The following is a 25,248-nucleotide window of genomic DNA, read 5'->3' as shown; positions in this document are numbered from 1 at the left end:
TGCCCTCCTTAAACCCCATCAGCTGTTTCACACATCTCCCGTCCACCTCCTCTCTGGTAACCACCAGTTTGTTCTCTATAGTTAGGAGTCTGGTTTTTTTGGTTTGTCTCTTTTTCCCTTTGTTCAAATATTATTCAGTTTTAAAAAGCAGATCGGGGCACGTGCTGCAACATGGATGAACCTTGAGAACATTACGCTAAGTGAAATAAGCGAGGCCACAAAGGACAAATATCGTAGGATTCCACTTATAAGAGGTGCCTAGAGATGTCAAAATCAGACAGAGGGGCACCTGGGTGGCTCAGTCAGTTGAGCGTCTAACTTCGGCTCAGGTCATTATCTCACAGTCTATGAATTTGAGCCCCAAGTCAGGCTCTGTGCGGATGGCTCAGAGCCTGGAGCCTGCTTCAGATTCCGTGTCTTCCTCTCTCTCTGTTCTTTCCCCACTCGTGCTCTGTCTCTCTCTGTCTCGAAAATAAGTGAACGTTAAAAAAAGATTTTTAAAAATCAGAGAGACAGGCAGTAGAGTGGTGGTTGTCAGGGGTTGGGAGGAACGAGTACAGAGTTTTAAGAAGATAAAAACTTTCTGGAAATGGCTAGTGGCAATGATGGCATAGTCCTGCAAACATACTTAAACCACCAAATTGTACATTTAAAATGGTAAATTTTAGGTTATATATATTTACCACAATAAAAATTAGTCACTCTTTTTAAGGGCCACCTCTCCCATGAAGCTCTCCTTGTTCTCTTTACTAGACACTTTTCTTTTATCCAACCAATATGTATTGAGCACTATTTTGTGTTGGGCACCGTTCTGAACTGTGCAGATTCAACAGTGAGCAATATTCCGTCCCTTAGGCCACCACGATTGATTCAAGGAGAGGCTCGTGACCCAAGGTGGGCTGATGAGCATCATGCCAGCTCCTGGCAAAGCATCTCTCTCTTTCCGAGATAGCAGGCACTAAGAATTGTTGGAGCCTGGAGCTGTCCGAGGGCATCTTTGCCACCAGTCGAAGGGAGCCTGGCCAAAGAAGAAAATGAGCAGGGAAAAGAAGACCCAAGAGATGGAGACAGAAAGTGACTGTATCATGAGGACACCAAGCCCCTGGATACAACCATGCCTGAAGCTTAAACTACATTCAGACTTTGCAGTTTGTATGAGCCGATATATTCCTTTTCCTGCTGAAGGCAGTTTTAGTGGAGTTTGCACAACTTACAGCTAAAACAGTTCCAACAAATCCAAGGTTGGAGGGAGAACGTAGTTATTTCTCCTAGCAAACTGTGGTGTCCTTCAGGTAAAGAACTTGGTGTTAGTCACCTTTTTATCCCTCAGTGCACTGTCCCTTAGATGTAAGAATTTAAGAAGTGCTTGTGAACGTAATAACACTGAAGGAAATGGTAAAGAACTCGGTAAAGAATGCAATCGCGGCAGAGATACAAGCGGAAGGGACAGCCGGGCCACAACGAGAGGCTTTTGTGCCGCAAGGATATATTTCCAGGAAAATAAAACCAAGTGGAGTCCTGACTTCAAATCCTGATACTTGGTATCTTCACGCCTTTGGGTAAACCAGGTAAGTTCAGCAGAAACCAGTTTGATCATCTGTAAAACAGGTATGTGATTTCCACCTGAAATGAATGTAGAAAGCCAAATGGATAATAAGTCTGTGACGGTACTTGGTGGCTCTTCATGCCAGTGTTTACCCATGTTTTCTGAGTCTCTGCTCTGTACCAGACGTTGTACAGGGCCTGTGATCAGAGCGGTGACGTAAAACAGAAGTGGTCTCTGCCTTCATGAAGTTACAGCTTAGCGATAGAGAAATATATTATATAAGTGAGTCTTTAAATACAACAGTGACAATGCCGTCGAAGAGAAGTTGGGTGTGGGGACCTGATCCAGTCTTAGAGGGGAGACCTGTGCCAAGTAGTGACATTATAACTCAGTCCTAGGGAGGAAGGCGAATGCTCTGGCCTGTGTGACTGCTGTAGGACTCGAGGGAGCCCTGTCTTGTGTGGAAGACAGAGGCTGCTCTACTAGGGCAGAGTGAGGAGAGACAGGTGCGACTGACTCCAGATGAGGCTGGGGTGGGGGTGGTTTGTCCAGTGGGGTACACGGGGATTGGTGGGTTTTATCCTGAAAATAATGGGAAGTACTGGGGAATTAAAGCAGAAGGATGAAACAACATATCAAAAAGATCACTGATGGACAATGGCCTGGGGGTGTGGGGGGGAGGGTGAGATAGGATCCAGGCAAGGAGTTTGCAGGCCACTAGCTGATGGTGGCGGCTGGGACAGGTCAGAGGAGATGACAGTGATAGGGAGAAGAATGGGCAGATTCAAGAGGCATTTTGTAAGTAAACTCTATAGAATTTTTTCAATGCTTATTTATTTATTTTGAGAGAGAGAACACAAGCGGGGAAGGGGCAGGGAGGGAGGGAGAGGGAGAATCCCATGCAGGCTTCAAACTCAGTGCAGAGCCCAGTGTGGGGCTCGATCTCATAACCTTGAGATGACGATCTGATTTTAAGAGTTGGACACGTAACCAACTGAATCGCCCAGTCACCCCAAACTCTATAGAATTCATTATCAGGAATCAGCAGGAGCAAGACAGAAATATCAAAGATGGTTCCCAGATTTGGGGGATGAGCCGCTGGGGGTTGGTCCCCCTTTGGCAAGGTAGGAAACTCCAGCAGAGGAGCCAGCTTGGGGAGTAAGACAAATATTGCGTTTGTGCGGCCTGTGTGGCTTCCAAGTGGGTAAGAGAATCTATAGCCCCCAGAAGAAAGCTCTGGACCTGTGATACACACTCTGGAACTGCTGGTGACACAGGCGGTATTTGAAGCTAACAGAGAGGATTTGCCACGTTTGGGGAGCATAGCTCCCTCCCACACAGCCCTGCGGTGCGAGCCTGCCCTAAAGAGCTTTCTTCTGCCTCTCTAAAAGGGCAGCAGGAAGGGAAATAAGGCCACGGGAGTGAAAAGGTGAAGGGGTCCATGTACTCAGTCTTTTTTTTTTTTTTTTTTAGTTTCTGGCATTTGCCACTTCCACTGCGGTCAGGTTTCTGCAGAATCTCTGGGCTTCAGAGTTCATGCAGCAACGTCAATGCATTAACCTACAGGAGCAGGGCCGAGGCCTCAGATGGGCCACCCCATGGCTAGCCACCGTGGGCAGGTTCACGCCAAGAGCCTCAGTGCCCCCATTTCTTCCTCCATCTAGGCTACAACATAGCTATGACGAGTCGTAAGCTCACACGGACACACTGCTGGATCGCCATGTACCGATGTTCAAGTTCCCACGGTGCAATCCCTGTTGTTTTTCTGAAGCAGCACAGGTAAGTTTCTCATGGTTCTTGCTGTCTCCTCCAGCAGCATGAAGGGGGATCTTTTCAACATTGGTAAGGGATGAAAAATAAACCAGAAAACAAATCCTGTTTGTTTTTTTAAAGCCTAAATACGGGCGTTGGGTTCAAATTGTATAGAGTAAGACAAACTACACGGCACGCTAGAAACCAACATGAGTGTGTTTCCAAAAACGTGCTTAGGGTGAAGTAAACGTTTAAAAGCACACACAAATATATTGTGTGGACAGCAATCAATAAGCAGAATCCACAAAGCACAGGGCACACGGAAGGCTCTCAACGAGATCCTCCCCTCCTTCCTTTGGTGAGAACATTCACCTCTCTATCTTCATTTCCTTTTTGAGAAAATACATATGGACACGGTTGGATGACAAAACTAAAGGAGAAAAATAGGTACAATGCCTTGGCATCTGAGCTGGTATGCTGTAGGAGCCTAATTATGGTAGCAGTCATTCATTTGAGAGAGAATCAGTTTGGCTCCTTCTGGAGGGAAAGCTGGGCCCCAAGTTTCTGTCTATGCAAATTAAGCATGTTAATATTGTTAAATCACAGGAGGAAATTCTTTTCCCAAACCAGAAGCCTTCGAGTTCCTCCAGGCTTATATTAAAGGGATTACAATCCATTTCCTTCCTAATACGGCTAATGCGCTATGGGAAGCCCTCAGGCCAGGGATTAAAGCATTTATGCCTTTAATTAGGAGCAAACCTTCCCTTAGAGCCTGAAACACAAACAGCAAGTCGACACTACAAAGGCCTCCTCCCAGAGCAATGGGAATACCGATCCCTCTCCAGGAGCCAGGAGCCTCCAAAGGGCTTAGCAAACTCCCGCCTTTCCCAAACAGGGTGCCTCAGCTGGGAGGGCCCTCAGCAGAAACGGACACCCCTTCAGGTGAAGAACAAACAAACAAACAAAAACAGATCCTGTGGAGTTAATCAGAATCAGCCCCTGCCGCACAGCTCAGGGGGCAAGAGGCCCCACATCTTCGGGAGGGGGCCGGAGGGGGCCGGACACTAGAGCGCGTCAGTTTCGCTCTTCTAGATTTCCCCTGGGGACGCACACAACTGGGTCATTAGCTTTCAAGTGGACAACTCTGAAAATTAAGACGGGTTAGTGCTTCAGAGAGGTCTGTCCCCGCACAGATGCCTTCACCGGCCCCCAACACAGGGTTTGTCAACCTTTTCCATTCTCGATTCATAGCAACTAGCCGGGTCACCTAGAGCAGGCTTTCTCCAAGGGCAGCCCAGTGACCGGCTGCTTCAGAGTCCTGGATATATGTTAACACCTAGATTTTTGCTGCCACCTTCCGTGTCGGAATCTTTGGGAGTAGGAACCAAGCCCAGAATCTACCTTTTAACAAGCCTCACGAGAGTCTTATGATTCTTTTTAATGTTTTCTAACTTTATTTATGCACTTTGAGAGAGAGATAGCATGCATGGGAAGGACAGAGAGACAGAGAGAGGAAGAGAATCCCGGGCAGTTTCCACACTGCACGATGCGGGGTTTGAGCTCACAAAACGTGAGATCATGACCTGAGCCAAAACCAAGAGTAGGACGCCCAGCTGACTGAGCCACCCAGGCGCCCCAGAGATTCTTATGGTTCTTATACTCAACTACAAGGAGACTATGGCCAGGCCACTCCTAGCTTTATGCCTTTATTTTTTTTGATGTTTTATTTATTTTTGAGAGAGAGAGAGAGAGAGAGAACAAGTCAGGGAGGGGCAGACAGAGAGGGAGACACAGAATCTGAAGCAGGCTCCAGGCTCTGGGCTATCAGCACAGAGCCCGAGGCGGGGCTCGAACCCGCGAACTGTGAGATTAACTGATTGAGTCAGCCAGGCACCCCACCCTTTGCTTTTTCTAGAGGCCGGAGGCCAGGACCAGGGTCTTTCAGAGACTTGTACAAGTGCAGAGAGCCAGTCAGGGCCCAGCCTGGGGTGCATGCAGAATGGTAGATGTGATTCACAGTTCATGTGAATCGATACCAAAAATGCCGGTGAAATTGTTAAACTGGTATAAGAACTTGGAGTCTCCTGCTTCATTTGTTCAAAAGCAACTACTGGCTGCCTTGGGTGAGCAAGACACTGGGTCAGATGCTGTGCGTGTCCAGTCCCCGGGGGCGGGGGGGGGGGGGAAGGAGGAAGGGGGCATTGTCATGGAGATAATAGGAGATGGAAAGCACAAGGTTTCTGCCATCTGAATTTTACAAACTGGTGACAGGGAGGAGGGGGAAGGGCCCAAAGGGAGGGTGAGCAAGCACAGGTAAGGGGTGCAGAAGGGAGGGCCATCTGGTATTGACAGGGGACTACACAAATGGCAGAAGAGATGTGGTGAAATCAAGTCTTAAATGAAGAGCCTTGTTTTGTCCAAATCTAGCCCATCTCTGAAGGTTCAGGTAACCTTTGACCTCTGGTAGCAACCACTTCCTGCCCGCTCACGCTCACCCACACCCCTCTCTCTGAGCATTTATAACACTCCAGCAGGTATTTGTCACATAACTGATGCTATTTCCACGTCTTTATTTAGGTGCGCCCTTTTTCTTGCTTCCCCAAAAGATCTGAACTGCCCTTTGCCTCTCCCGAGCCTGCCGGACTAGACTTACAAGTGCTAGACCCTGCAATAGTGTTCTTTTTGAGAGTCAGAAGATTTTGCATTTGAACCCAGCTCTGCCACTTAAAAACCACGTGCCCTCGGAGAAGTTCCTTATACTATCTTATCGGTACCCTTCTCAAGTGGTAAAACGGGGATTCAAAATACCTACCCTGCAGGAGAATGGACTAAAATGCTGTAAATTCCCAGCTCAGCCCAATGCCTGGCCCGTCGCATGTGCTCACTAAACAAGAATGAGGGCGGAGCAAGTCCCTCAACAGAACATGATGAAAGGGACTTCTTAAAGAAGACCATCGTGTGGGGCGTCTGGGTGGCTCCGTCAGTTAAGTATCCAACTTTGGCTCAGGTCACGATCTCACAGTTAGTGAGTTCAAGCCCCACGTTGGGCTCTGTGCTGACAGCTCAGAGCCTGGAGCCTGCTTCGGATTCTGTGTCTCCCTCTCCCTCTGCCCCTCCCCCACTCATGCTCTGTCTCTCTCTCTCTCTCAAAAATAAATAAACATTAAAAAAATATATATTTTTTTAAAGAAGACCAGTGTGGGAGAAGTGTGCAGCACAGACAGGGAAGAGGAGGGCACAAGAGAAATGACAGCAGCTGGAGGCACCTACAAGCAGCCAGGCACTTGAGAATTGACTGGACATTTGGTGACAATGGTAACAACAGAGCACAACTGCTGGGTTATGTCCCGACTGCTTCACCCCAATCCTTCAGTATGAATCCTTACTCTCCCCATTTTGTAAATGAGGAAAATGAGGCACAGAAGGGATAAATGACTTGCTTAGGGCCTCACACAGCTATTAAGTGACAGAGACAGGATTGCGGCCCCAGCTTCCTGTGGCCAGAGTTCATGTTTTCAATCCCTGAGCCCTATGGCCTCTGCACACCTGGAGAGAAATGGGATGGGGTTCTAAAGAGGCAAGTTATATACCGGAATTTGGGGGGTAGTCTCTATTTCAAACGATGTCTTGAATTCCTTGAAGAATGTGAAACGGGGCCCCAGATCTGGAGGCTGGTACCCGCCCTGAGGACGTGGCGTTCTCCAGCTGAACATCAACGAGTTCAGAGAATACTCACGTCGGACAAGACTGCTGTGATCACGATGGATGGCGACAAAAGTAAGGCAAGCAGCTATTTATGTCTGAAGACACACAAACCACGAACATCGTCCAAAACACAGGAATGACCAAACACGGCCCTAAACGTATTATTCCTCCTGCCTGATTGACAAGAATTCTCGAGCCCCTTTACCGAGTCCTCTGTTTCCTGAAAGTGTCCAATTCAGAGCAAAGCCTCGCTTCCTTGAACCCACCCTCAAATCACCTAATACAAACCCAAAACCTATGATAAATAATTTTTGAAAGCATATGGGAAAGATGGCACTATAGGAGGAGGACCCCAGGCTCGTCCCATCCCTCAGACACAACTATATGACGATCAAATCATTCTAAATACTTCAGAAATAAATACTTTTTGATTCCCCATTCTTCTAAACGCTTCTCATCGCATGTCTTCTCCCTCTTTGCAACTGGACATAAACCCAACTTGTTCAAGTCCGGGCCGATTCCTGATGGTCTTTGGATGGAAGTCATTGACATCTCTCTGGAAATCCCAACGTTTCGGCGTCAAAGCTGTTTCCCAGACTGCCTCTTCCAATCAGAAGCCGAATCTTTGTCAGGCCACGCCATGGCTGGGGCCTTGGAAAGGGCCACTGCCCTTATCTTTGGCTGCTTTTGTGTTATTTTGTGTTATGCTTTGGCTATTTTTGTGTTTCTCTCATCTCTCCCATAGAAAGGGGAAGAGTTCTCTATTGGAGTGAGGAGGAGGATCTTATCGATGCCAAAGAACTGCTAAGAAGATTGAACATGAGGCCACTTCTAGTATGGTGACTGGCAGAGAGATCTCAAACTACAATTCTTAATTTGTTTTATTTTATTGTTATTTTAGTAATGCTTAAAAACATTTTTAGGAAATTCATATTATTACCTTCTCTCTCTATTCTATTACAATAAATCTCAAAATATGTGATATAGGTGAGGAATGAGATGCTCAGTGAGTGTCCTCATAGCATAAATTTTCTCAATCAATGAAGCTTACTATTTTCAAAATGACATATCAAAAAAGTAACCTGTTTAATAATTTTTAAATTTTTCACATGTTTAGTAAAAGATTAGGCATGTCTCAGAATTAAAATACACAAATGACCGGGGCATCTGGATGTTCAGTTGGTTGAGCATTTGACTCTTGATTTTGACTCAGGTCATGCATGATCTCATGGTTTATGGGATCGAACCCCATGTCGGGCTCTGAGCCTACTTGGAATTGTCTCTCTCCCTCTCTCTCTGCCTCTCCTCTGCTTGCTCTCTCTCTCTCAAAATAGACATTTTAAAAACCCACATATGACCAATAAACACATCATTACAAATTAAAAGGAACGCAAACAAACATATGCAATTTTCCGTTTATCAGAACATCAAAAAAAGTCTTAAGTATAATTTCCAGTCCTGGTGTGAGGAAAACAGGTACTTCCTCATACACTATTGTTAGGAGTATAAGCTGCCATAATTCTTTTGAAGGCAATCGGAGGTGTCTACCAAAAATGTAAATGGCTGTACCTTCTGACCTTTTTGGCAACTACACTTCTAGATGTTGCCTCTTACATCAGCGATCACTCACGTGTGCAGAGATAGGCAGGACACGTTCATTATGGCATTGCTTGAAATAACAAATACCTGTAACAAGCTAAATCTGTATCAGCAGGAGGTGATTAAATAAACATGGGTCCATCCGCACTATGAGATGCTAGTATGCCTTTAAAGAAAATAAGATAGATCTTCAGATGAACTGATATGGAAGGATGTCCCTGTTCACGAGAAGGAGAAACCACTTCCGTGAAGATACTAAAGAATGATTTGTGACCCCCAGAGATGGCTGAATAAAATTCTTTTGCCCAGAGGCCTGGGAATGGAATGGACATTTCTAACCTCCAGGGTCTCTGGCCCATAATAAATCTAAGACGCGTTCTATGGGGGCTCAGTAACTATTGACTATTGTGATTGTCGATGACGATGATCATGAAGATGAAGAAGGTAATGGTGAAGATTCTACACCCAAAAGAGTTAGAAGAAGAATACTGCCCCTTATAGATCTTGCTCTGCCTAGAAGTTACAGCAACATATTAGAAGTGCTTATTTTTTCTCCGTGGACCTTTGTCAACTTTGCTAAGTTCTTTCACATGCCTTTTGGGCCTCGAGTCTGGGGTCAGTGGTGGGTCGGGCCATTTAGATGTTGAAAGGGCAAGGGGACCAGTAAGTCACACCCCTGTCCCTCCCGGCCTGACCTGGCACTGGCAGCGTAATCTGTGAGGGGATCTCCCTTCATGCCATCACATTGGAATGAAGTGCGGAGAGGAGCATCTCTCCTAGGAGTCGCGCTGACAGATTGGTCAGTCAGTTTGAGGTCAGCCCCTTCACACCTCATATAACGCAATCTGGCAGTGGGAGGTTGGGAAAGACTTTTTTGGTCACAAACACTTTCTAGATAAGTTGGTGGATCTTAAAGTGTGGTCCTTGGACCTCCCGAAGTGATTGCTGAGAACACGGTCTTAAGACCTCACTACATCCCTCCCAGATCAGAATTTGATGGGGGCCTGGGGTCAGGCCGGGGGATCAGCCTGGTAAACTTGTTGTCAGGGAATTCTTTTGTGCCCTGAAGTTTGGGGACCTTGGCAATATTTTGCCCATAAGCAAGTATTTGGGGAGTCCCATTATGACTGATTATATCTTTACGTGAAGAATTTTTGCAAGCAATCAAGTGACCACGACCCCATTACCTGGTGTAGCAAATTATGAAAAATAAATGAAACCTGATTTAAGTGGCTCCTCTGTTATATCCCAGCAATACCGGACATAACACCAAGAATAACAACATTAGGACATGAAATAAGACTTCAAGGAAGATTGTGTAGACACATGCCATTTACTGATTCCCTTAATCAGCAAACATTAAACAGCTCACAGCCATGTACGAGAATTTGTGAAAAAAAAAAAAAAGTGTTAAAACTTGGTGAAGAAAAAGAACCTGTCTTCAATTCTCAGGGATGTTCTATTCGTATTCATTTGTAACGTGTGGTATACACAGAATTTTGTTTCTCCCCGCTCTTTCTACCAAAACCTTGAACGTAACTGTTTCATTGGTCAAAAGCAATTAACCACCTAAATGTAACAATGCCTGGAGCCTCCCCCATGGCCTCCCTTCCTCTCTCCCTCCCTGCCTTCATTCTTTCCTTTCTACAAATATTTGTTGGGCACCTGATATATGCCTGGCATTTGGGAATGGGTTAGTGAACGAAGGGCACGCCCTACCTTTTCCACTTGCTGGGATGGGTTTTGTAGTCAGAACTAATCACGGAAGCATAACCATAGAAATGATTAGAAGTAATTCACGGACACACTCGATCCATAGCAGGCCCTAGTGATGGTTGCGGTTGGGGAAGCAGCAGGACTCCCTACAGGGAACACAGATTTAGGTTCAACCCAGCTGCCCTACTATTTGTGAGTGTGATTCCTGGGGAAGGCTATTTAGGTCTGCATCCTCTTACAGAAAATGCAGAGAAGAATGCCTGTCTAGTGGATTAGTTGACTGGGTTAGAAATAATAAGTATATAAAGTACCTGGCGCCCAGTAAAAGCTCAACAAATGATAGCCACCCTCCCCGACCCCAAAACTCCCAGCTCTACATTTTTTAAAGAACTATATATTTTGCTCTCATTTCCCTTACCAGAGGAGACATAAGTAGAAAAATGTTTCTATGGCCGATGTCAAAGAAATTCCTGCCTGTTTTCTTCTAGGAATTTTATACTTTCATGCCTCACATCTAGGTCTTTAATCCATTTTGAGTTTATTTTTGTGTGTGGTGTAAGAAAGTGGCCCGGTTTCATTCTTTTGCGTGTAGCTGCCCACTTTTCCCAACATCATTTGGTGAAGAGGCTTTTTCCCCACTGTATATTCTTGCCTCCTTTGTCATGGATTAATGGACCATAGGATCTGTGTTTTTTTCTGGGTTATTCATTCTATTCCATCGATCATCTATGTGTTTATTTTTGTGCCTGTACCATTCCGTTTTGATTCCCACAGCTTTGTAGTTTATCTTGAAATCTGGGATTGTGATACTTCCAGCTTTGTTCTTTTTCCAGATTGCTTTGGCTATTCAGGGCCTTCCATGGTTCCATACACATGTTAAGATTATTTCCTCTAGTTCTGTGAAAAATGCCCTTGATATTTTGGTAGAGATTTCAGTAAATCTGTAGCTTACTATGTTACATTTTAACAATATCGGTTTTTCCAATCCATAGCATAGAACGTCTTTCCATTTGTGTCATTTCCAATTTCTTTCAACAAGGATGATATGATATATACGATCAAGGATGAATATCCAAATATATAAAGATAAATTATCTGATTAAAAATGGGCAAGGACCTGAAGAGACATTTTTCCAAAGAAGACATGCAGATGGCCAACAGACACAGGAAAAAAGGCTCCCCATCACTAACCATCAGGGGACTGCAGATTCAAACCACAATGAGATACTACTTTGCACCTGTCAGAATGGCTAAAATCAAAAACACAGTGAAAAACAAATGCTGGCGAGGATGTGGAGAAAAAGGAACCCTCGTGCTCTGTTGGTGGAAATGCGAACTGGTGCAGCCAGTGTGGAAAAGAGTGTGGAGGTCCCTCCAAAAATCAAAAAGAGAACTGCCATGTAATTCCACCACCGGGTATTAACCCAAAGGAAATGAAAACACTAATTCTAAAAGCTATATGCACCCCTATGTTTACTGCAGCATGATGTACGATAGCAGAGGCAGCCAGGGTAAGACCAAGTGTCCTTCCATAGATGAATGGATAAAGAAGACGTGGTACATATGTGCAATGGAATAGTATGCAGTCATAAAAAGAAGGAAATCTTGCCATCATGGATGGATCTAGAGGGTATAACGCTAAGGGAAGCAAGTCAGTCAGAGAAAGACAAATACCACATGATTTCACTCATATGTGGAATTTAAGAAACAAAACAAATGAAGAAAGGAAAAAGACACAACAAAATCAGACTCTTAAATACGGAGAACAGAGGGGAGGTGGGTGGGGAGATGGGTGAAATAGATAAAGGGGATGAAGTGTATACCTACTTCGATGAGCACTGAGAAATGTATAAAATTGTTTAATTATTATTATTGTGCACCTGAAACTAATATAGCAATGCATGTTAATTATACTGAATAGTAATAATAATAATAATAAAACTACATATACAATTCATTGCAATTCTTGTTAAATCTATCAGATCAAAAACTGAGCTTCACTCCCCCAAAACTTTCTCTCTCATCTTTGTGAAGAAGGACACACATCAGCCCAAGCCAGAAAATCAACAGCCACAAGTCCTCAAACGCATCTGTTTTTTCTCTGTACCCTTCCTCCAGCCACCATCATTTTTATTGAGATGGACCCCTGCCTGCAACGGGTTTCTAATTAGCTTTTCTGCCTTCACTCAATTCTCTACCCTGCAAACAGGAGCATCTTTATAAAGGCCAAGTCCGAAGTGTTCATCCCCTAGGGTTAGAACTCCCTGTGTTCCGGACTGCCTGTAGGATAAGGCCGAACCTCTTCAACTTGGTCCACAAGGACCTTCTGGGTATAGCCTCTTCCCTACTTTCTGTCACCCCTCCCTGCCTCCTACCTCCAACATCATACTGTGAAGCCAGTCCCTCAGGCAGGACAAGCCATCTCTGGGTTCCAGGCTTCGCACACTCTTCCTCCTCCTCTTTACCCAGCTAGCAAACTCCTCCCCAGCTTGTCACTTCCTTCAGGAAGCCCTCCATGATTCCCACTAGAGCATGTTAGGTGCCTCCACAGTGCTCCTAACACACCTGAACTTCCTCTGTCATGATGTTTATCACACATCGTGGCAGCTGGCTATTTATTAGCACAGAGCTTCGAACTCCAGCCTGATACTTAGCTATGAAGCCCTAAATAACTTTAGTCAACTACACTGGGTCTCAGTTTCCTCAGCTGTCACGGGTAATAACTGTACCTACCTCACAGGGTGTGGTGAAGGTTCGATGAGATTGTGCACACGTGTTCAGCACAGTGGCCTGGTGTATAATAAAAATTCAGTAAAAGCTGGCTACCATGACAGTCGTCATAACCACTCAAGGTAGTGGCCATGATGGTTGCCTCCCCAGTACCCATCCCATCCTTCTGGCATGGCATAACAGTTATGCAGTTTGGGTAGAATAACCCCCCCCCCCCCCCACCGCACCAGCTCCACAGGTGGGATCTGATACTCCCAAGCATAGTTCTTGAACTTCGGCACGCATCAGGAAAACTTAGAGGGCTTGTTGAGTGCACACTGCCGGACCACACCCCCACCGTTCTTAATTCAGGTTCTGATCCCAAGAATTTGCATTTTTGGCAGATTCTCATGCTGTTGGCCCAAAGACCACACTTTGAGAAGCACTGGTCTGAGCCAATTAGGGTATCTTATTTCCTTTGCCTTACAACTGAGTCAGGGATGGGCACTCGGGTTTAAGATGGTCCAGTGTCTACAGGACAGCCGCACTCTCCCTCCCTGAATTTTGGCTGCAGAATAGTGCTAGTAGCCAACTTGCAATCGTGCAAGACTGTGCTCTTCTGAACGAAAGAGAAATCAACCTGAGGCTGGAAGTGATACACAGAAGACAGAAGGTCCAGGAGAATCATGGAGAAATAGAGTCCTGGCTGAGTGGTGGCTGGACGCCTCAGATCCCTGGACTTTTTAGTTCCTGGAATGAGTAAGTTTCTTTCGTTGCTCAAGTCAACGTATGTTGAGTTTTCTGTTATTTGCAGCCGAAACCTTCAGCCCTGTGCTGGTGAGAACTGCATTGGTCTCCCCAGTATTCCGTGCTGGGCCTGAGCCTGGCACCAAGTAGGTGCTCAGTAAGTAATGTGTCGATCCACGCAAAGACATCCGTTCTCTTCTCACAGCAGACCCGGCGGTAACCTTAACCAGGCGGCCAGGGAGCAGTCCGGGAGCTGGTCTGGGTCCGCCTCTGCCTGGTCTCTGTCCTGCTATCCTTCTTCTGAGTGTCCCATTCCACCTCCCTTGAGCTGAACCGTGCCTGGCTTCTTTCAAGCCCTGATCACCACCACCTTAGGCTACTGCCTTGCAAACACAGAGTCCATTATCAGTAATGAGTCACCTGATTTCCACAGCAAATTTTACTTTCCTCCAATGAGCTTTGTAGAATGAGGCTGCCTGCTTCGCTGGTTAACGGGGTGAATGCATGACGTGTACTGTCACACTCTGTCCCTCCCCTAAGCTGGGCACTCACTCTCTCAGAGCTCTCTGTCAAATGTATATTTTTCTTCATCCATAACTAGCTTTCTGTGTCTAGTGGTGGTTGCCTGAGCGGTTAAAACTCCCTTCAGTGGGTCCCTTGTATTAGTTTCCTAAGGCCGTCAGAACAAATGCCATGAACTTGTTGGCTTAAAACGACCGACATGTCCACTCACAGTTCTAGAGGCCAGAAGCCCAAAGGGAGTGTGGTCTGGAGGGCGCTGGGGGAGAATCCTTCCTTTCCCCTCCACCTTCTCGTGTTCCCTGGTGTTCCTTGTCCGGTGGCAGCATAACTGTCATCTCTGCCCACCTAGTGTCCACGTGGCCGTCTTCTCTGCGTGCCCTGTTGTATCTTCTGTGAGGACTCTCATTGGATTCAGGCCAAGTGTATTGCTAATCATCAGCGTGCTCTTTCAGAGACCAATTACCTCCTTTATTCAATCCATTCCCTGGTATTTTTTACACGCTGGACATTCTGGTAGGGGGAGGGTGACAAATATTAAACGAGTAAACAAACAAACAAAATGTCGCCAGCTGTAATTAGTGCCGAGGAAGAGAAAGAAGCAAGAAAATGGGTGGGTGGCAGCATTTACATAGGGTAAGTGCCAGGATGGCCTCTGTGAGAAGGTGACACTTAGCAGGGACCAGGAGGACAAGGGAGGTTGGGGAGGTCACCCCGGGGAAAGAGCACAAAGAAACAGGCTGGATGGGTTTTAGGAGGGACAGAAGGCCAGCGTGTGTGAGGGGGAGGGGCAGGGTAGCAAGAGACAAGGCAGCAGGCAGGCCAGGCAGGGAGCATAGTTTGGCCTCAGTGCGAGGGGAAAGCCCCATATGAACAAGGAAGTGAAGGCTTTGTTTTTGAAAATTACTCTACCTTAGGGGCTCCTGGGTGGCTCAGTCGGTTGGGCCTCTGGCTCCTGATTTTGGCTCAGGTCGTGCTCCCAGGGTAGTGGCGTCAAGGCCCGTGTTGGGCTCTGCCCTGAGCATGAAGCCCGCTTGGGATTCTCTCTCTCGCTCTCACTCTCTCAAAACAAAAACACTCTACACCTGTGTCATAGAATACTACTCAGCAGTGAAAAGGAACAAACTACTGATACACAGAGCAACACGAATGCATCTCAAGGGCATTATGCCGAGTGACAAAAGCCAATCTCAAAGGTGACATACCGCATGGTTCTATTTATATGACATCCTCAAAATGACAAAATTCTAGAGATGGAGAAGAGATTAGTGGTTGCCACGGCTTAGGGACAAGGTGAAGGGGAGAAGCCTGGGCAGGACCGAAGGGGGTATCATGGGGAAGATGTCCTTGGTGACGGGTCAGTTCTGTATCTTGATTGTGGTGTGGTTCCATGAGTCTAAACTCGTGATAAAGTTACATAGACTGACACCCACCCACCCACACGTGCATACTCCACACACAGATAAGTGCAAATAAAACCAGTGAAATCCAAATAAGCTCTGTGGATTATATCCATATCAACTTCCTGGTATTGATTATACAATGGAGTCACAGAAGATGTTAACACTGGGGACAAACAGAGGCACATGAGACCTCTACTATTTTTACAACTTTCTATGAATCTATAATCACTTCAAATGGAAGGTTCTTTTATAGGTTCACTGTCTTTGTATGGGGAGGACGTGTGGACAAGAAGATCCCAGCTATCCGTGGCGGAGACATCCGCCACCCATATGGCGGAGGTTGGACAGTGTGGGAGCAGTGGAGGTGCTGAGGCCTGGAGCGAGGAGAGAACTTTCCGGGCTGCTAATGGGATGGGTGGAGGCGAAAGCAAGCAAAGAGAGTCAAGAATGATGCTCAGGTCTTGGAACCTCAATGGTGGCGCGACGAATTACTAAAATGGTAGAGAATGGAGGAGGCCAAGGCTTGTGCGGGTGAAATCTTTCTTTTTTGGCCATTATAAAAAGGTCATTTAAAGAAAAATGCTTAAGATATACATACACAGTTTAATGAATTATTCCAACATACTGGATGCATGTGAACATCTACTCAGATCAAGAAATAGAACCGGGTGAATCACCCAGTCCTCCAAGGCTCTTCCTGATCACAAATATCCCTCCCCACAGAGGTAACTGATAACCTGAGTTAGCATACTGCCTCCCTGACTTTCTTTCTAGTTTATCCCCCAAGTACGCATCGGCCATGGTCAGTTTGACATGGCGTGAGACATCCAAGTGAACGTCCAAATTCAGACTTCTTAAGTTCCCTCCGACACCTTCCGCAGCTTTTGAATATAGTCAGTTCTTCACGTTCTTTAAAGCCAATCCCTCCTTGAGGCCGGAAGGAGAGACAGCTGTAACACCATTATGTACACTTATGTGCAAATATTATAAATATTTGAAAAATATTTTAGCCGTCTTCTTGCTGCAAAGATGTCCTTGGCTTCATCTGACCACTTGTGAAGTCTGAAATATCAAGTTTATTTCCCGACATATTTCTGGAAAAGTAACTTGAACATAAGTCAATCCATCAGTGGGTGCCCAGAACATCTATTTCTGCAGAAGTGTATGTCCTAGTTCTTAGGACCAGGAGATGTGAACAGCTAAAATGGAATGCTGTTTCTACGCTGACTGCCCTGGGACAGCCACCTCCAGTTCCAAGGGCCTTGATCTTATTAAAATGACAAGGCCCACCCATGTGGCCAAATGAAGGGCTCCATCTCGGGAGGGCATTTACACAGATACTGCCACTAACAGCCTTAGAGATAGGATTGTTGGGCTGGGAAGAGTCACAAAGGCCAGGCCCCCTACTGTTAACTCAGAGGACACTGATTGGCCAAAAAGGCAGAGCAGAGCCTGTCTGGCTGCAGAACAGGGTGGGGAGTCATCTTGCAATTAGGAGGCAACTCCTTTAAAACTTCCTTCAAACCCTGCCTTAGGCAAACCCGACCTCGACCTCGAAGCGAGGCCCTCCCCTAAATGCTGCTGGTGATCCTTTTTCTCACAGTGCTCTGACCCACTCACCACCACTGCTGTTTACTTTCCTGCAGGTTCCTGTAACACACAAAGACCTCATGCACAGATTTCTACGTGCCCGCGTATCGAAGATGCCAGGCGGACCTAAGACATCACTGTTTGATGTCCGTTTGGTACATTTTGTGGGATCTGAGCGATTTAGGGACAGTTTTCTGGACCAAGGGATTTGCTCCTCATCCTCCTTCCCTGTCACCTTGAGTGTGGAGGAACTTGGAGGCTCATGGCCAGTGGCAGGCACATAGGCCTCTTGATCTAACAAAGACGTGGATAAGGGGCGCCTGGGTGGCTCCGTTAGTGTAGCCTCTGACTTCGTTTCAGGGTTGATCTCAGGGCTCATGATCTCCGGTTCATGAGTTCGAGCCCCACATTGGGCTCTGGGCTTCAGATCCTCTGTCTCCCTGTCTCTCTGCCCTTCCTCCGCTTGTGCTCGATCTCTCTCTCTCAAAAATAAATAAACATTTTTAAAACGATGTTCAAAGAACTGGCTGAGAGTGCAGTGGGTACTGATGACAGTACTAAAGGGGGAGCTCCCATTAGCAAGCCCATCCTACAGATGAAGACACTGAGGCTCAGAGGGTTAAGGAACTTGCCCTAAATCACAAAGGTAATGAAGTGCCACACTCAGTGTCAAACGCAGTTGACCTCACTCCGTTTCGCGTCCTCCAACACCACTATTGAATTGAATGCAGTTACGGGGGTTCTGCTAGCCCGTGTCAATGACCAGCTCTGTGCTGGTTCAGGGCAACGCTCCCCGCTGGTCGGTCAGAAGCCAGCATAGCCCAGCGGTGAGGCACATCAGCAACACCGCCGATGGTGGTACCCATTCCAGTAGGGACATACCACTTAGTGAGTTGTATGTGTCCAGTCGAAAACAATGGGTAATGCCCAGGGGACGCTGATCCTCACAGGGGATATCAATAGGAAAATGCCCTGTTGCTTCTCTGGGAAATATCCTGCGCGACATTTTTCCTGTCTGACGCTTTACAGGATCACAGCAGACACCTGTGAGCATTCATTCCGAGCCAGAAACTGTTCTAAGGATCCGCCTGCTTGTCCATTTAATCCTCACGGTACTCTCACAGGACAACCAGCAACCATTATCCTCGCAAGGTCAAGTCACTGTCCAAGATCACACAGCGGTAACAGAGGCAGGATGTAACCTCAGCCGGTTAGGTCTCGACCACTGTACTGTACTACTTACTGCCTGAGAAAAGTGTCTTTTTTTTCTTGATTTTTATTTTTTTACGTTTATTCATTTTTGAGAGAGAGAGAGAGACAGAGCACACGCGGGGAAGGGGCAGAGAGAGAGGGAGACACAGAATCCGAAGCAGGCTCCAGGTTCTGAGCTGTCTGCACGGGGCCCTGATGCGGGGCTCGAACTCACTGACCGCGAGATCATGACCTGAGCCGAAGCTGGACGCCCAACTGACTGAGCCACCCAAGCGCCCCATGAGAAAAGTGTCTTTGTTCTACATGTGCCATCTTACAGATCATCAGCTGCAACAGAAACCATTATTACCTTATTTTTCTTATTTTTCTCATTTTTACTGACAGCATTATGTCCAGTGGGTGAGTCAGATTTGATATGAAATCACAACTCTTATGGTCCCCAAATTCCCTTGACTTGCATTTAAAATTAAGGTGTTCATTGATGAACCACAATACAAGGGCTGTTTATAGTCAGTTTTAACACTTCCCATAAATAGGTAACAAAACTCACTTGAAATGTTTTTAAAATTTTAATATTTAGAGGCACCAGACTGCTTCAGTTGGTGGAGCGTGTGACCCTTGACCTCGGGGTTGTGAGTTTGGAAGGCAGCTATGCTCACGACTATGCCACCAAAGCCAGCTTGGGGTTGTGAGTTTGAGCCCCGTGTTGGGTATAGAGATTACTTAAAAAATTTTTTAAATAAATAAAATTTTCAATATTTAAAGCAACTGTTACTGCCTACCCTCCACATTTCTTTATTATTATTATTATTATTATTATTATTATTTCAAATCAGATGAAAGCTGTGGACACTTTCTCCAGAAACATGGATATTTACATGTAAAAAAAATCATGCATTCACCTGTAAGGAATTCCCAGAGTCCAGAGGCCCATCCATTGACTCTAGTGAGAAGTTGTTGTTTTTTGAATTTACAAATGGAGAATCCTTTGTGAAGCAAATGTTTTTCCTCCGACTTGCATTTTATAACTCTCTCTCCATTCCCCCCTCTATACACACACATAACGTAGTATATTATTTCATGAACTGGCAACATCGCCATTTTTTTTTTTTTTTACCATCACCATTTTTTACCATCAGAGTAGTTTTCCCTTTCTAATATTCTACATTTCAAACAAAAGTTACTGTAACAAACCCTTCAATCTCACAAAACATAAATTAAACTAAGTTTTAGCTATATCATTTGGCTAAAATGATGCTGCAGCTAGTGTGTGGGCCTTTAATTTTCAATCTGGACTTGCCTTTGAACTGATTTGTAGATTTCCTGAAGTATATGTTCAATATTGCTATGGTTTCCCCGTAAAAACCAGATCCATTGGAGGGGGCTGTTGGGATAGGTTACACCCTTGCTACAAAACTAGTTCACCTGTACTTCTAAGAGAAATACAAATAGTTGACAACACAGTCATTTCTTCTGGTTACTATTTGCAGGGGACTCTGGATTTAAAAGTACTTCATGCATACTTCACTTCCAGCATACTATCTAATTGATGGGTCAACACTGGATGTGAAAGCACAACTCTAGCCGTGATCGTATAGTGGTTAGTACTCTGCGTTGTGAAAGCACAACTCTTAAGATCCACAAATTTACCGGACTGCATTTTAAAATTAGGGTACTAACTGGGGAGCCATAGAGGCACCTGAGTGGCTCAGTAGACTAAAGGTCCAACTTCATCTCAGGCCATGATCTCATGGCTCGTGAGTTTGAGCCCCACTTTGGATCCCCTGCCCTTCCCTCCCTCTCTCTCTCTCAAAAATATAAACACATTAAAAAAAAAAAAGTAATGGGGCACTTGGGTGGCTCAGTCTGTTAAATCTCCAACTTCAGCTCAGGTCATTATCTCCATGGTTCATGAGTTCAACGGTTCATGAGTTCCAGCCCCACATCAGGCTCTGTGCTGATAGCGCAGAGCCTGCTTAGGATTCTCTCTCCCTCTCTCTGCCTCTCCCCTGCTCACTCTTTCAAAATAAATAAATAAACTTAAAAAAATTTTTTGAAAAAGTACGATGAGCTAATTGGTGAGCCATAATACGGTATGATATGATATAGCTCTGAGAATAGGATGTTATTATAATCTTTACCCAGGATCACTTAGAGAGTGACCGTGTGCTTCCTCTTCCATGTACATCATCACTAATCCTCACAACGATCCCGTAATATATCAGAACGTCAATTTTACAGAGGAGGACACCGAAGCCCAACATCACAGAGCCAGAAAGTAGTCCATGATGGTTTGGCTTAAAAGTCTGCTCTTTCTTTGCCTCTCTGGCTATGGCCTCCATTTGGACTTGGACTCATGCTTATAAAGTATCCCCCACCTCTTGCAATAAGAAATGTTGACTGTATCCTTGAGCAGAAATGCCTTCACTGAAACTCTTCATGCTCCTAAAACTTGAAGCTGACAAAGGGAAGGGGATACTCAAGCAGAACTTAGCAGAGAATATTCTAGTTTGATGTTAGAGTAAGTAAGGAATTTGACTATTTATTTAAAGAAAAATTTGTAAGTTTATTTATTTAGAGAGAGAGAGAGAGAGAAAGAGAGAGAGTGAGTAGGGGAGAGGCAGCGAGAGAGGGAGAGAGAATCCCAAGGAGGCTTTGCACCCAACTCGAGGCTCGAACTCACGAAACAGCAAGACCATGACCTGAGCTGAAACCAAGCGTCAGATGCTTAACCAACTGAGCCGCTCAGGTGCCCCAGGAATTTGACAATTTAATTGTAGGCCTTTTTTTTTTTTTAAGCCTAAACATGCAGTTAGCATGAGATTCTACTTTTTTTTTTTTTTTGCCTCAGTAAATATTTTTTATTCCAGTATCATTAACATACAGTATTATGTTAGTTTCAGATGTACAATACGAGTCAACAATTCTATGCATTTCTCAGTGCTCATCAAGGTAAGTGTATTCTCCAACCACTTTATTTCACCCATTCCCCACCCTCCTCCCCTCTGGAAACCCTTAGTTTGTTCTCTGTATTTAAGAGTTGGGTTTTTTGCTTCTCTTTTTTCTTTGCTTGTTCATTTGTTTTGTTTCTTAAATTCGACATATGAGTGAAATCATGGTACTTGTCTCTCTCTGACCGATGTATTTCACTTAGCATTATACCGTTTAGATTCATCCATGTTGTTGCAAATGGCAACAGGTCATTCTTTTTATGACCGCATACTATTCCATCGTACATATGTACCACGTCTTTTTTATCCATTCACCTGTGGATGGACACTTGGTCTTACATGGCTATCTAAATAATGCTCCAATAAACATAGGGGTGCGTACAGCTTTCAGAAGTAGTGTTTTCATTGTCTTTGGGGAAATACTCAGTAGTGGAATGACTGGGCCACATGGCAGTTCTCTTTTTAAATTTTGGAGGGACCTCCATACCATTTTCCACAGTGGCTGTACCCGTTCGCGTTTCCACCAACAGTGCACAAGGGTTCCTTTTTCTCCACATCCTCGCCAACACTTGTTACTTATCTTATCGTGTTTTTGATTTTAGCCACTTTAACAGGTGTGAGGTGGTATCTCAGTGTGGTTTTAATCTGCGTTTCCCTGATGGTGAGTGGCGTTGAGCACTTTTTTCATGTGTCTGTTGGCCATCTACATGTCTTCTTTGGAAAAATGTCTACCACGTCCTCCAGCATCAGATTCTAAATTGAGAATGTAATGCCTACATTTCATATGCTTAAAAAGTATTTTGTGGGCTCCAAAATGAGTCATTAATTCAATCATACCAAAACGTATAACTGAGTCCAAGATTTTCTATTATCGGCCCACTCTTGCTCTGTTAGGTAATATAAACCTCTCCCGGAAAAGAAATGCCGCGATACTAAACCACCTGCCTCCACTGATGGAGAAGCAAAGCAAGACCTGGCGTTTTGCATCAAGAGATAATTAAACAACTGGGTGGTTTCAGTTTGTGTCAAGAGTCACCCCTCTCCCTTTGATCTGTACTTCAGCTAAGGTGCATCAAGGATCTTAAGGGTCATGGGAGAAGAGGGGCAGGGCAAGGGAGAAATTTCAGTCCACCTTGAAGTGTGAAGTGTTTGCTTTTCCCCAGACATCCCGTCTCACTTCCTCTCTCCTGAAAATCTACCCTCTGTGTTCCTGAATGAACCTGCCCCGGAATTGTCAGCTGCTCTTCCCCAAAAACTTTTAGAGGCTCAAAATGAAGTCCATGCTTTCTGAAATGTGAAGTCTGTGTGCTCTGGGGCATGCTATGGGTTTTTTGGGAGGCTTCTCTGATTTTTTTGAAATGTGAGTTTCAGTTTTGTCACCAGAAACTAAATGCTAGGTCTCTGTACCATTGAAAAGAATCATCATAATAATTTTAATGGAAAGTCATGGCATCTTAACCCTTCAATTACAGCCCACTCCTTTGTCCCTTACTCCTTGAATATTATCACAAATTGAAGATCCTACAGATAAGAACAGTTATGCAAAAGAGGGCTTTTATCTGATTTGGGAGGCTGAGTGGAAAGGCTAACGACGAAGATCTCTAGTGATTTTTCTCCTCCTAAATCTCTCTTCTTATCTTTTCTTTTGTTTCCCTCTTATGGCTTCATACCATTCATTAGCAATGCAGTAAAATTTGGAATTCTCTTCGTGCATCTTTGTGCTGGCCCCTAAATGCAAGGCCCTGAGGCCCGTTAATTTCAAAGTGATTAGCCAGAGCAGAGATAAGCCACTGTGAAACCAGAGCCACTATTCCAGGAATCTTTTCCCTACCTTCCTTAATTTGGCTAAGCCCAAAGTTTTTATAAATCAGCCATCCTGGAAATGAGCAGAGGTATCGCTAGTATCCTTCAGAGTCACGGGCTTTCTAGAACTCCGAATAGTTGCCATTGTGATTTGAAGGTGACACTGATTAGCTACTCACTGTAGATGAAGCTAAGACATGGAGATATTGCTCTTTGATTTGTAGATGTGAGTTTTTTGGGAACCTGATAGTGTGATTGATACGTTCTCCTGCCCTGCCAACAGTGCAAGTCCGCTGCTCAAAGAGGGGAGGCATTTCTTTCTTCTTTTTTTTTCTCCAAGAATAGAAAGGACTGCTTGAATCCTGGTTTCAACCTTTTCTGGGCTGTGGGCTCGCAAGGGTTCCCAGACCTCTCTGGAAATTCAGCGGCTATTACTAGATGCCAGAGGTACTACTCGTGTCCAGGTTGGCTGTAGGGAGAAGTACAGTTGATGACTTATCATAGGGCTGTCTCCACACTGTTCCCTCTTCGGGAGAACAGCAGGGTTCCTCTCTGAAGGCAATTTGCTCCCCCAAGGCATCCTTCTGCCACTTACTTTATCCAGAAGCTAAAGGAAGTTTACCTGAAGGGGCAATTTGATCATGTCCTTACAGCATGTAATCCTGTTACGTCTTTGCACATTAACCACATACTGGTTTTTTGTTTTTTTGTTTTTTAACCAGAAAGAAATTCGGCGCACCTGGGTGGCTCAGTCAGTCGAGCATCTGACTTCGGCTCAGATTGTGATCTTGCAGTTTGTGAGTTCCAGCCCCACATCGGGCTCTGTGGTGTCAGCACAGAGCCCACTTTGGCTCTTGTGTCTCCCTCTCTCTGCCCCTCCCTCGCTCATGCTCTCTCAAAAATAAATAAACATTTAAAAAAAAAAGTCATTTTCTCTCCATGGCTTCCATTTATCTTCCAGACTTGGTCACTGTCCTTGTCCTCACGCAAATCCTCTGTCAGCTAGCGTCTGTCACTAATGGACACTTCGGAATTTCACGGCTTTTACAAGTTCTGACTCAGCGCATCGTCCTGTTTTGCTCACCCAGCCACCTGGAGAACTCGGTGGTTTTTAAGTGACCTTGTGCCTAGCACCGTGCAGACCACAGAAGAGGGGCTCAGTGCTGGCTAAGGAAATGCAGGACCAAATTCATTTTCACCTTAAAGCTTCCGGATAGCAAAGGGTTTCTATTGACAGATCCAGAAGTTGGGTGACATCAGGCTTAAGAGTGTTTCAAACTTTCTCCCACTTAAAAAGTAATTCTCAGAGATTCCATGTGCTCCCCTGACACTTTGACAGAAGCTCATTTTCTTATTTAAGAAATAGATCAGAACTGTGCGTAAAGAAAAAGCCCGAAAGGAAATCAGCAAAATGTGAACGACAGATGTATTAGATTGGTGGAACTATGTACTATTTCTTTTCTTTCAACATTTGAGTATTTCCTAAGTTTTCTATACTGTGTATGTGTTAGTTTATAACATTTCATTTAAAATTTTCTTTTTTTAATGTTTATTTATTTTTGAGAGAAAGAGACAGAGCAAGATCGGGGGAGGGACAGAGAGGGAGGGAGACATAGAATCCGAAGCAGGCTCCAGGCTCCGAGCTGTCAGCACAGAGCCTGACAAAGGGCTGGAAGTCACGAACCGCAAGATCATGACCTGAGCTGAAGTTGGACACTTAACCAACTGAACCACCCAGGTGCCCCTGTAATATTTCATTTTATAAACTTTATTTATTTATTTATTTATTTATTTATTTATTTATTTATTTATATTTTAGAGCGTGCGCGAGAGCACGAGAGGGGGAGAGGGGGAGAGGGAGAGAGAGAGAATCTCAAGCAGGCTCCACACTCAGCATGGAGTCCAACGCAGGCTTTGATCCCACAATACCATGATCATGACCTGAGCTGAGATCAAGAGTTGGACGCTCAACCGACTGAGTCACCCAGGCACCCCT

The 25,248-nt window shown here is 45.1% G+C and overlaps 1 protein-coding gene across 2 annotated transcripts in view; it reads right to left on the bottom strand.

Moving 5' to 3' along the window:
- Positions 1 to 25,248, bottom strand: part of TEX37 (testis expressed 37) — a 45,779-nt gene that overhangs the window by 7,389 nt on the left and 13,142 nt on the right. The window lies entirely within an intron of this gene.

This window comes from Lynx rufus, unplaced genomic scaffold (assembly GCF_022079265.1).
Source record: "Lynx rufus isolate CCGP_SWC_20201006 ecotype Redwood Valley unplaced genomic scaffold, mLynRuf1.p SCAF_8, whole genome shotgun sequence".
Classification (NCBI taxonomy): Eukaryota; Metazoa; Chordata; class Mammalia; order Carnivora; family Felidae; genus Lynx; species Lynx rufus.
The sequence above is the reverse complement of the archived record's forward strand: the minus strand, read 5'-3'. Positions and strand labels throughout refer to the sequence as shown.